General features: G+C 41.7%; 1 pseudogene; it reads left to right on the top strand.

Annotated features, from left to right (window-relative positions):
• Positions 1-1360: 1360 nt before the first annotated feature.
• The window catches only part of LOC147436643 (uncharacterized), a 63733-nt pseudogene continuing 50705 nt past the window's right edge, over positions 1361-14388 (top strand).

Genomic DNA, 14388 nt, shown 5'->3' with positions numbered 1-14388 from the left:
GTATTTTTAGCATTTTTTGTGGTAATTTAGTGCTTAAAATCGTTCAATTTTTATCAAAAATTGATGAAATTGTGAAAATATGATGTGAACAATCGATCCAAAACCAAAAAATTTGAAACGATGAACTCTCGCTAAGTTTCTGGTTGTTTTTAGCATTTTTCGGATATTTTTTGGGTAATTTTACCTTCTCGGCCAAATATTTTAACTTTGTTGCATCTGTGTATATTTTCACCCACCCCGCTTCCATGACCACCGGGCCCCGCTCAACCTTGCCTACATCCACATTTGCACTTACCTTGTCCCGCACTTGTTGCCCCTGTGCACACACTCTCTAACCAGTCTCCACTCCTTGACCTCGTGTGACCCAACCCTTGCGCGCACATACACACATACACACACAAACAAAACAAAAGCAAAAAAAACTCTACACACACTCTCTAACCAATCTCCACTCCTTGACCTCGTGTGACCCAACCCTTGCGCGCACACACACACATACACACACACACACACAAACAAAACAAAAGCAAAACTAACAAAAGAAGAAAAAACATGAAAGTCAACACACAAAGAAACAAAAACACAATCACAAACAAACATACACACACACATGCACAAACACACACACGTTTACTCTCTCGCGTGCACACACAAGACAAATATATATATATATATATATATATATATCAAAAACTCAAAAAACAAAATTTTTTTGTTTTCGTTTTTGTTTTTCTCTGTCTTGTTTCCCTTCATTGCATTGCACATGCATCAAACATCCGCACACGCCCCCGCATTTAAGCACAAATAGATGCATTTAGAGCCCCGAAAGTCAGATTTCATCTGAAATTGTTCAATTTTGTCGATTTGAGTCGTTTTAGCATATTCGAGCCATATCACACATACAAACCTTGTTTGATAAGGATTTTAATTTTGGGTCTACGATTTTCCAGATTACATGCTTTCGAGCTGTTTCACCCGCAATATTGCATTTTGGCTCGATTTGACCGCCGCAGAGTCCCAGGATTGAGCATATTTGACCTCGACTTGCGATAGAGATTCGTTTTGGTCTCGATATTGATCAAATTTAGCTAGTTAGAGCCTGTTCACACGCAAGATCTTGATTTGGATGCTTTTGGCTATTCTTAGCACACTAACGCGCGATTAGAGGTCGATTTGGTTACTAGACCTACATTGGCTACGACTTTGACCGGTGACCAATGTTAGAGCCAGATTACACATAGAGATCCCAATTACCATTTGGATAGCCATTCATTGCCAGATTACGCCTTGCACCTAGTGCATTGGTTTATTGCCCCCTAGCAACAGCAGATTTGACCTTGACTGCTAGACTTTGGCAGTCATGGATCTTGAGGTTCAATCACCTCTAGGATTTCCATCCTCGCCACCATCTAGGAGACTGACCTTAGCAAAGATCATAGCAGAGGCTAGAGCAGATATGGAGCGTAGGATGCAGAGCCATACTAGTGCACGACCAGAGCTACAAGCCACAGAGACAGTTACACCTCAGATTTTGAATGTTCCTACTATTAGCACACATGCTAGAGAGGTTGTAGACATGGTACCACCTTCCACATTGCCAGCCATGAGCACACCAGATATTGAGCTTTCCAGCTCACATGCACAAGATTTATCGATGATTGCTAGATCACCTAGAGCCACCATGCAAGCACGAGCCAATCCTAGGGTTGACACTCCGAGTATTGAGGACTGAGATGAGATTGTGCTACATTTTGTAGGCCATAGAGGAGCCATGCCTTGGTTTCTTGACCATGACGGACATTCCTATACCAAAGGTACCTTCTTAGACGACATAGACCCTTCAATACGGCAGATAGCTAGAGTTCAGAGGAGACATTTTGGTACGACTGAGTTCTTTACCGATGAACTCAAGCGCACATGCATGTCCCTGCCGACCAACCCATATGATGCTATTGATAGAGCACATCTCGATGATTGTTTAGATACCCATGTACATCCTAGGATAGTGCAGTTACATAGATTGGAGCACACATTGACTTATGTTGATGATAGTGGGCGTAGTACAGATATGAGCTGACAAAATGGTATATTGAGCCAGCCATGAGCATTATGGCATATCTTATTGGAGATCTTTGCGATAGGTTTATAGGGACCCATTGGGTGAGATTTACTACTTGATGATTGGATTGCCCTATTCTCCACGGCATGGCCAGGATACTAGACAAATACCCACCGAAAGTTCACATACACCTCCTATACAAATATCCCGTACCAGGTTACCTCCTAGAGCTTCATCACCTAGACAGATTTTGCCATAGAGCACAGTTGATCAGTTATGATCTAGAGTGATTGCGATGCAGAGGACGAATGTTGAAATTGATGATAGGACGAGTACACTAGAGGGCCCTACCATGGAGCCACCTACATTGCCAATTCGAGAGGTTGATGCTTGTTCTACGAGGGATGTACAACCTAGTGAGATTACTCCTACACTAGACATGAGCACTAAGCCACTAGAGATTAATAGAGTGCCAAATTGCATAGCCATTATTGATGATCCCCTTGCACCTATCATAGAGGTAGATGTCCCACCATAGCCTATACATGAGGAGATAGCGGATGCACATGACCATGAGAGTGTTGACATTATTACAGAGCCTTTAGAGACCGAGATACCTATAGAGACATATGCCTGCATAGAGACACCTACTCATGAGAATCCACCACCAGATTCATTCATGATTGAGCACATAGACGCCCCATGCAAGACACGGATAGATGAGGTATTTAGAGACCATGACTGTCACCCCCCGAGTGTAGACGTCATACATCAGATCTAGGGACCCCTTTGACGAGAGTGACTTCTACCATTGTACTTGAGATACCCCGAGAGGTAGAGCCTACATTAGAGGATGTTCCAACGAGGAGTAGTCCCACCCATGAGCCACCTTGGACATATCAGGCCTATAGCTCATCATCAAGAGCTTATGATAGGACTACTAGACATGTTTATGTGCCTCGCACGATGACACATGTTAGACCTTTAGCTAGTGACGACATGCCAATTTGGATTGAGAGCCACAACACACATGATGGACTATCACATGGTTGGCTCACATCTAGGCAGTCACTAGAGGCACAGGGATTCTATAGAGGACATAGACAAATTTGGCTTCCTAGACCACAGGCCATTGCACATCCTCTTAGATCTACTACAGTTTCTTTGACCACACCTGTTCTTCTTCGAAGGGATTAGTCGTTCTATTGGAGACTGTTCAACTTTAGGTAGATTCACTTGAGGAGGCATATCTGCCATCTCTATGATCATGTCATTTCTCGTTATCGCCCTAGAAAGAATCCAGGTGGCTCCCTCTTTGGAATTCTTGTAGGAATCCTCGTGTTTGGTGGAGGTATCTGTGGTCCTTCATTGACCAAAGTTCCACGTGTGTCTAATCCAGTCCATGGATTTGTGCTTTCTATAGCTCTGTATTCTCGTCCATACTTGTCAACAACTATACATTTCCATTGGTAGTTGATTTTGTATGTATAGATATTTAAGAGCTTGTAATCTGTCAGCTCTTTTGGGTATGGCTCTGTGCACCTATAAAGATTGACCTCTCTATCATCAATGTATCTATATAATGCTCCACTCTTATCCAAACTCTTTCAACAATCTTGGTTTTTATCAATTGCAAGTTTGGAAGATCCATTATGGGCGGATGCTCCTCTACCGCTTGGTTCCAAAGTTTGTATAAGCTGAGTTTGACTCTAAAGAGAACATGATCTTTGGGCTTAACTGCTCTAGCTTGATGGAAGAAGACTTGGACCAATGTGTTCAAGTGTTTTGGCTAGGGAAAAGTCGAACCTATGTCCAAAACCGCAACCGTTTTTTCTAAAATTCTCACTTTTGGACACCCCTAACTTGCGGATGCATTGTGAGGCCTTAAACGATGCTTTTTCGAGCTTTGACCAACAATGAATGACCTAGTAGGGGTATTTGATTGTTGTTCAGGGTTTACACATAAAGTTGTAGAGCTACTCTAGAGCTTTGTTTTGATGAAAAAAGTTATTGAATCCAGTATCGGAAGCTCAAGTTATGGCAAGTTATGATCAATACAAGCATGAATCCATCCAAATCTATCTTTTGGCCTTTACAAGCTCAAATGAGCTCCAAAGTCAATGATATTTTTTCTAGGGACTTCTTTTATGCTCTAGGACACTGAGGTATACTCAAATGTCTGTTTTGACCCAAATCTGGCCTATGAGACATCATACGTGTATGATGTGTACTGGCTTAGAATTCACTTAGATTTCTACCCAAGGTACTCCTTGATGCAAACAACAAGAATATGTGATTACAACAAATTTGGATGTCAAAATTGCTCAAAATCACCACTTTTTCACCTTTCTCTTCTTGTATCTGCAAAATCCTCTTTAAGTGCAAAAGTATGTGTCCAAATGAGATGAAATTTTGCAAGCAAGCTTAACACAACATTTCCCAACCCTCTGTGTGGTCAAAACTGCAATTGAAATGTCAGATCTGGCCTTGAGACATCATGCATATGATGTCTATGTGCTCAGAATTGGCCCAAATTTGGTTTGTTAACTGTTGGAATTAGGGTTGCAGAGAAACACACACAACTTGGAGAAGACGAAGGAAGCTCAAGGCACACAATGGAGAGTGTGTTACTTAGTGTGCAATGGAAAGATAGATAGCCCTAGAGTGATGGGCGTATATACAATGCACGGGGGGGAAAACCTCCTAAAGAGGGGAAAAAAGGCCCCGACGGTCCTAGTGTGTTCACACACATCACTAGCGCATGTAAATGGTAACAAATCCCCCTGGAGTGATGCGGTGAACGAGAGCTGGCACATGAGTAAAGGGAAGTTCCATGCTCTGAGGACATGATCAGTCCACAAAAGGGGAGTAAGCCCAAAGCTCTGCGGAAAGCTTCAAGCTTCTCACAAGACAATGCCTTTGTGAAAAGATCTGCAAGGTTGTCCTGTGTTGGCACATAAGCCAAGCTGATATCTCCTGTTGAGAGCCTGTCCCTGACAGAGTGGTAATGCACCTCAATGTACTTTGTGCGAGATTGAAAAACTGGGTTCCTCACAAGTGTCAATGCGCTCTGACTGTCAGTGTAGATAGTGTTGGCAGGGTCCTGTCCAACACCCAAATCAACCATAAGGCGTTTGAGCCATACACACTCGACCGTAGCTGTGAAGACTGGCTTGTACTCAACCTCACAACTAGAAGTGGCCACAGTAGGTTGCTTCTTGCTCAACCATGATATACATGAACTGCCAAGCATGAAACAAAAACCACTTGTGGACACTTGCATGTCAAAACAACCAGCCCAATCTGAGTCCAAAAAGCATGTAAGTCTAGCGGCAATGATCCCCCCTTGGGATAAAACAAGCCAAGATGTAAAGTTCCACTAAGGTAGCCTAAAATCCGCTTGACATCCTACCAATGCTTAGACCCTGGGCTATGCATAAATTTGCCGATCTATGAGACTGCAAACTGAATATCCGGCCTCATGTTGCATACATAAATGAGGCATGCAACAGCGGTTTGGTAAAGAGTGACATCTGGAGGATCACCAGCATCATGAAGACTCAATTTCAAACCTGTTTCCATGGGAGTGGCAATAGGTTTGCAATCCTCAAGTCCAAACTTACATAGCAATGTCTCCATGTAACTTTTCTGACACAAGGCAATACCACCATCACACTGCTTAAATTGTATGCCCAAGTAATGATGCAACAGCCCCAAATCTTTCATCTTGAAAGTAGCATTCAAATCAGCCTTAAATTCAACAATATGTCTCTCATTTGGTCCAGTGATAAGCAAATCATCTACATAAAGAACCACAATGAGAAGTACATCACCCTCACGCTTCACATACAATGTGAAGAGCGCGTGCGAGAGCGTGTGTGTGTGTGCAGCAATGGAGAAGAGAGGAGACATAGGTTTGGGTGGAGTCCAAACACAATAGTGTTAGGGTTATGAGTCCTTATTCTTTTATGTAGAATGAATGGTCAGTGTTAGTTCCCGGTAGTCTCCGGGCACCCAACACTTAGGCGCGGCACATTGGGCTTTACCACCCCAACAACCTCCCACTTAAAGCACAATGTGCCTTTAAGCTGGGGTGACAATGTGTGTGTGTATATATATATATATATATATATACAATACAGGTAGACAATGACCATGATCATCTACCCAATGCCCATGAGTGCCCGACAATGTGCAAACCGCTCTGAAGGTAAGCCCTTTGTTAGAAGATCAGCAGGGTTTTCAGTGGTGTGAATCTTGGCAAGCTGCAATTGCTTGTCCTCAAGCACCTCACAAATGAAGTGACACTTCACATCCACATGCTTTGTCTTTGCATGAAACACTGGATTCTTTGCCAATTGTATAGCACTTTGGCTATCACAATGTAACACAGGCATCTCAACATTGATTCCAAAGTCTCCCAACAGCAGCCAACCAAGCCATATAGCTTACTTGCAAGCTTCCGAAGCTGCAACATATTCAGCCTCTGTAGTAGACAAGGTAACACAATCTTGGAAACGAGATCGCCATGAAACTGCACCTCCAGTGAATTCAAAAACATAGCCTGAAGTGGACCTTCTCTTGTCCAAGTCTCCTGCATAATCTGCATCCGTGTAACCAATTACACATGGTTCCTTTCTTCCAAAGCAAATGCACATGTCTTTTGTACCATTCAAATATCGCATAACCCCTTTCACTGCCTCCCAATCTTTCTTGCCTGGATTTGACATATATCTGCTAACAACTCCCACTGCAAAAGCAATATCAGGACGTGTAGCAATCATAGCATACATCAAACTCCCAACTGTAGATGAATAAGGCACTTTTTTCATTTCAGCCTTTCCTCTTCAGACTTAGGGCAATCATTTTTAGAAAGTTTCACATATGGAGGCAATGGAGTACTCAATGCCTTCCCCTTCTCCACATTGAAACGCTTGAGAACTTTAGCAATATACTTAGATTGAGACAAATAGACCAATTTCTTGCATCTGTCTCGCTTCATGCGCATGCCAAGGATATGGCTTGCTTCACCCATGTCTTTTATTTCAAAGTTTGCATGTAACTCTGACTTCAAGGCTGAAATCTCATCCCTGCATATCCCGGCAATTAACATATAATCCACATAAAGGACCAAAATTAGCAAACTACCATCGTTAGCTCGCTTACTATAGAGGCAATGGTCCATATTGCTACGTTTGTAGCCTTGAGAGAGCATGAACAAGTAGAATTTATGATACCACTCCCTCGATGACTATTTTAGACCATAAAGAGTCTTTTCTAAATGACACACCAAGTCTTCATTTCCCTTCTCAACAAAACCTTCTAGCTGTTTCATATAAACTTCTTCTTGAAGATCACCATGCAAGAACACCGTCTTGACATCCATCTGGTCAAGTTCCATGTCGTCTTTAGCAACCAACACAAGTACACACCGCAGAGTAGTCATCTTGACAACTGTAGAAAAGATCTCATCAAAGTCAATACCCTGCTGCTGCTTAAATCCTTTAGCAACAAGTCGTGCCTTGTACTTGGGTTTATTATCATGAGGTGTAATTTTTTTCTTGTACACCCATCTTCATGGTAATGCCTTTTTACCTTCAGGCAACCGAACCAACTTCCAAGTTTGATTCTTATGCAACGAGTCCATTTCTAATTGCATAGCTTTCTCCCACTTTGCCTTGTCATCCATTGACATGGCTTCCTTATAGCAGGAAGGCTCTCCGTAATCTGTCAACATAATGTAGTCCAATGAGGGAGTAAATCTATCAAGAGGCCTTGAAACTCTTGTAGACCTTCTAATAACTGCTTGAGCCAGTTGTCCCTCAGCAACATCTTGTACTGCAAGAGGATTTTGCACGTGTTGTCGAACATGAGGCACTTCAGTCCTATTGAGGGACAATTCCATCTTCTTGGAAGATAGCTCTCCTGACCTCCACTGTATGCATAGGCTTCTTATGCATCTTTTCTTCATTGAAGTAAATGTCATTGCTGCGAACTATCTTTTTAGCTTCAGGATCCCATAACCAAAATCCCATCATGCCAGGATTGCCATAGCCAAGAAATATGCATTTCTTTGACTTAGGAGCCAACTTGCTTCGAAACTCCTTTGGAACATGGCAATACGCTTCATAGCCAAAGACTCTAAGATGCTTGTAAAAAGGTGACTTCCCATATCAAAGCTCTTCAGGTACCTTCTCATCTAAAGCCTTGTTAGGAGATCGGTTAATAAGATGGACATCAGTTGCTAACGCCTACTCCCAAAATCCATAAGGCAACTCTACTTTAGATAACATGCTACGTAACTTCTCTTATATGATACGGTTCATCCTCTCAGCAACACCATTTTTTGGAGGGTTACATGGAGCAGTCAACTCTCTTTTGATGCCTTCGGAATCACAAAAATTCTGAAAGGCTTTAGTGACATACTCACCACCATTGTCTGACCTCAAGCACTTTACTTTCTTGCTAGACTGATTCTCCACTAATGCCACAAAATTCTGAAATTATGAAAGAACTTCATCCTTCTTCCTGAGAGGATATACCCACACTTTCCTTGAGAAGTCATCAATGAATGTAACAAAGTACAATGAACCTCCCATGGATACGTTAAGCATAGGTCCACAGACATCACTATGCACTAACTCTAATGGCTCACTTTTTCGAGTGCTTCCCTTTTTATGTGGTGACTGTGTTTGTTTACCATAAAGACAATGCTCACAAATTGAAAAGTCTAAGAAATTGAAGCCAGGCACATAACCAAAACGAGATAAGATTTTCATTCCCATTTGAGACATATGTCCTAACCGGCGATGCCACAAAGAAACACTTGGCTGCTCGGTTACACAAATTACATGGTTTTTAACATTGGATACATGTAGCATGTACAAAGTTCCAGACTTTGAACCATGTGCTACCACTAAAAAACCTTTGGTGATCTTCCACAAACTATCACCAAATGTGCAGTAATATCCTGCGTCATCCAATTGTCATGTACTAATCAAGCTTTTGGTAATCTTCGGCACATGTCTCACATTCTTGAGCATGAGTGAAGAACCATTCTGAAATTTCAATTGCACATCGCCGACACCAACTATGTAGCAAGCAAAATCATTGCCAAGACGAACACGACCTTTATGGGCTGCATCATATGTACTGAACCACTCTCTATGAGGAGTCACATGAAACGATGCACCTGAGTCAATAACCCAATCCTGTAAAGCATAGTCATCAGTGGCAACCAAAAATGTTGAATCCATGGCAGATGTGGAATAAATAACTCCATCAGAATCTTCAACAAAAACACTGTTGATCTCTTCAATCTTTATACTTCTTTCCTTAATCTTGCCTTCTTCCGACTTCTTATCTTTACCTTTCTCTTGTTTCCACTTTCGACAGTCTTTCTTCATATGACCCTTTTTGTGACAATGATAGCATTCAATGTCTTTTCGGCCACATGATTTGCTACTAGATTTTCCTCTCTGATTCTGCTTGCCCTTTTCTTGTGATCGACCAACGAACAACGAGAGCATTGCTAGTACCACGAGAAGTATCAAGATTCTTCCTGCTAACCTCTTCAGTAAGCAAACTGCCCTCAGCATCAGCACATGTTAAACCATCAGGAGGTTCTGAGTTACTTATGGTTGTGCGAAAAGTATCCCAACTTTCTTGCAGCATAACTAGCAAGAACATTGCTTTGACAGAATTGTCAAAATTGACCCCTTGCACAGAAAGCTGGCTGAAAATTGTGATGAACTCATTGAGATGGTTGCACATGGGTGTGCCCTCATCCATCTTCAAATCAACTAACTTTTTTAGCCAATAAACCTGTGATGTTGCACTTTGCTTCTCATACAGGTCACATAACTTCTTCCACATCTCATAACTAGTCTTTTCCATGTTCACATTGAAGTACACATTCTTTGACAAAGTCAGCATGATGGTGGACCTGGCAAGCTCATCCAACTCCTGCCAATCATACTCATCCATATCCTCAGGCTTTATCCCCTTCATCTTTATCGGCCAGATCTGCTTCTTCTGTACTAAGACATTGTAAATTTGTTCCTTGCAAAATGGGAAGTTACTGCCATCTAACTTCTCAATGTTGAACAAAGAGTTCTCCGATGATGAAGCCATCACTCGACAAGGAACAAAAGTGATAGATCCGCTCCACTAAAGAAGATGCTAGAAAACCTGAAATATTTTGGCAGAGTCTCCCCTACAAAACTGACTTATGAACCCAAAACAAATGTGTACAATGATTGAAATGCTGATCAAAGTGGCTAAACCGGCAAGATAAAATCTCAAAGAACTGTGACTGTCAATGTCTCCAACTCTAGAAGAGTGTCTCTGACCAACTAAACATTGTCAAAGGCATACGCATAAAGATGAGAGCAATGCCAACAATGACGCATCAGCAGATGCACACCAATATTGTACTAACGTCATAAAAATACATTCTATGTCAATGTCGAAACTATGGGGATGTCGGAGGCTCGCTCCAAAACTTGTATCACCGGAAGGATCTCCACATTTGAGAATCCCCCAGCTCAATAAGACCTTACCACGACCCTCAACAATAGGCTTTGCATATTTCTATCACAATACATAAACCGCATAAGATTTTACATCAACCACAGAAACCCTTTTCTGTAACCGCTGCGGCGGTTTGTCTGATATAACAGACCCTCAAGACCTTACATCAAATATGCATGTGACAGACATTGCAGAAAGAGTCCGCAACGAAAACCTGTATGTAGAAGAACCGACGAGGGTAGACCACCTTGCTGTCTGAACTGAATATCTCTAACTGTGCAAAATTTGCAGAAACTTCCTTCTGCAAAGTTGTAGACCACGTGAAAATGGTTAGAGATTGCGGGAATGGACTTGAAATAAGCTGTTTTTACATATCAAAACAAATCTGTAACAATCTGTAGCTTCTACTTCACGACCTACAGGCAGTCTGAGTGACGTGTCTCAAAATTGGTGAAGATTTTGAGAAAACTTTCTTCTGCAAAGTTGAAAAGGACAAAAAACTAGTCATGAAACACGAGAATTTGCTTAAATGAAGACGTTTTGGTAGGCCAAAATAGATATGCAAAAACATGCTGCAGTTTTTTGTTGCTTCTCCGCTTGCCTCCCCAATGAGTTCCAATGGTGCTCCCAATCCCTGAGCTCTGATACCAGTTGAAGAGTGTGTGCAAGAGCGTGTGTGTGTGCAGCAATGGAGAAGTGAGGAGACACAGGTTTGGTTGGACTCTAAACACAATAGTGTTAGGGTTATGAGTCCTTATTCTTTTATGTAGAATGAATGGTCAGTGTTAGTTACCGGTAGTCTCCGGCCACCCAACACTTAGGCGCGGCACATTGGGCTTTACCACCCCAACACAATGTGCTTTCTATTGGACTGTTACGAAAGCCTTGTTTGACCAAATGAGTGTCAGTTTTCTCATACCAAGCGCAAGGAGATTGTCAGTTTTCTCATACCAAGCGCGAGGAGATTGCTTCAACCCATACAAAGCCTTCTTACTTCTACACACTTTGTCCTCTTGTCCTTTCTTGACAAAACCGCGAGGCAACATTACATAAACTTCCTCAACTATGTCACCATTCAAGAAAGCAGTAACAATGTCTGATTGATGTACATCCCAACCAAAATGAGCTACCAATGCACATAGAAAACGCACAGTAGTCATACGACAAAGTGAGCAAAAGTCTCTTCATAATCTATGTCTTTTTGTTGTGCATAACCCTTTGCAACAAGTCGAGCCTTATGGCGATCGATCTCACCATTCGGCTTATGTTTCAACTTGTAAACCCACTTTGTACCGATCTCCTTTTTGCCAAGAGGCAAATCACATACAGTCCATGTGTCATTTTCTATAAGTGCATCATATTCTGATTGCATTGCAGCCATGCAATTTTCTGAATTCTATGCTTCATCAAAGACAGAGGCTCCTCAACATCATGTAAGCTAGACACAGCCAAAGCATAACTATCTAATGCATAAGATGCATGGCCAAAGCGTAAACGAGTACGACTTAGACAAAGGTGCATCCAATTTACTGTCAAGCAATGTATGCACCAGCCACTTTGGCATACCTCTAGCCTACTCATTTTCAGCCCTTTTCTCATCAAGTACATCATGTACATTTTCATCTAGTAATAGGCTGATCTGTAACATTTTTGGAAACCCTTATATCCTATACATTTGCCTCAAATGTCCTGTGAGCTTACATTATTGTCTCTACTACATGACAGCAAGGGCTGAACAGAATCTTCCACAAACACTGCATCCATGAAACCAAAATACGCTTTGTTTGCGGATGATACAATCTGTAACCTTTGCTTTCTGCATTATAACCAACAAAAATACATTTGACAGCCTTATCATCCAATTTTTTGCGTTTTGTTTGTGGCACCAAAGCATATGCCAAGCAACCAAAAACATGCATGTACTCAATAGAGGGCTTTCTATCATGTCATGCTTCATATGGAGTAATAGACTACAAAGCTTTGGTAGGACACCTGTTAAGTACATAAGTGGCACACATGATGGCCTCAAGCCAAAAAGAATGTGGCAAAGCTTGACTTTTGACCATACATCGTGCCATTTTTGTAAGCCACCTGTTTTTACTCTCAGCAACACCATTTTGCTGAGGTGTATAAGTCACTGTGCATTGGTGTTTTATCCCACGACTAGTCAAAAATGCATTAAATTCATGATACATATACTCCCCCCCTCGATCGGAACGGAGGGTGCCCATAGTACATTTCGAGACATTTTCAGCCATAGCCAGAAATTGTTTGAAGCACATAAAAACTTTGGACTTCGTTTTAAGCGAAAATACCCATGCATGCCTGGAGTATTCATCAATGAAAGTCACAAAGTATAGGTAATTACCCAAGGATGGAGTTGGCATGGGCCCACAAACATCACTACGCACAAGCTACAACCTGCATGTGGCCCTAACTACAACATCCTTTGGAAACTTTGAATGTTGCATCTTACCTAAACTATAGCCTTCACAAACATGTTTGACAGGTGCTTCAAGAGGCAGCAAAGAAGCAACCATATCAGATTTTTGCAAATGCAGCAAACTGACAAAATTCAGATGACCAAAAGGTGCATGCCAAAGTTTTGCATCTGAAATAGCCCTTGAAACTGCAACTGCATTTGCAAAATTTTATCCACACTTGTCATACAAAGTGAGCTTATATAGCTCACAGTACAAAATGCCAGATGCAACAATTTCATCACCAAAATTGAGATCATGAATTGTACATCTATCATCCACAAATTTGACTACAAGTCCATGTCTAGCAAGTGTTGATACAGACAAAAGATTCTTCTTGATCCCACGTACATAAAGTGCATCAACAAGTGTGAAGGAACTACCATTTGCAACAGTAAGCACAATCTTTCCAACTCCTTGAATCGGATAAGAGGCATTGTTGGCACAAATGACTGAATTCCCATGAGGGACAGACTCGAGAGAGGTGAAGAATTCACGATGTGAGGTAATGTGCTTTGTAGCACCACTATTGAAATACCACACATGTGAATCTGCAGCAACTGACATGCACGCATCATGGACAGCAGGATTGTAAGCACTCTACAGTAAAAGCCCATTCTGCATCAACATCAGTATCACAATCTCCTTTCACAGAAGACTCAACACTGGCTGCATTTGTAGTGGAACCAACATTTGCAGTGGAACCACCCTCTTTCTTCTTCACCTCTTTGGCCTCCAACTTAGGACACTGCTTGATCAAGTGGTCATTCGCTTTACAATAATGGCAACGCATCTTCTTTTTGCCCTTATCACCGGAATTTCCAGACGAATTGCTGCCAACAAAAGCATTAGGAGCAGAAGTTTTGCCACTCGTAGTAGAACCATAAGAAGTGGTTGCATTGCTCTTTCTTTGAGAAGCAATAAAAGCTTGTTCAACTGCACGCTGCCTAGTCCCGTTTTTTCTAGAAAGTGACTCTTGCAACAACAATGTGCATAATGCATCAAACTTGACAACTTCAGGATTTCCTTAGGTCATTAGTCTCCAAGTACTAGCAAAAGTCTGGTAAGAATCTGGTAAGGCATCAAGAATAGTCTGCACAAGGGAACTATCAGAAATGACCACCTGCAGAAATAAGTTGCTCATTGATATCCTTGACACCAGCAAGGAAAGTGTCCATATCATCTTCCTCATGCATAATCTTCAATTCCATCTCTTTACACAGCAAAGCAATTTTAGCCTCATTGCGGCTTGCATAAAGACCTGCTAGAATATCCCAAGCCTGTTTTGCAGATTTTGCTGAACAAATGTGACGAGTA

The sequence above is a fragment of the Adiantum capillus-veneris genome, chromosome 18, assembly GCF_014529385.1.
Source record: "Adiantum capillus-veneris isolate H3 chromosome 18, ASM1452938v2, whole genome shotgun sequence".
In the NCBI taxonomy this organism is placed as follows: Eukaryota; Viridiplantae; Streptophyta; class Polypodiopsida; order Polypodiales; family Pteridaceae; genus Adiantum; species Adiantum capillus-veneris.
Note: the sequence above shows the minus strand (reverse complement) of the source record. Positions and strands in the feature narration are given on the sequence as shown.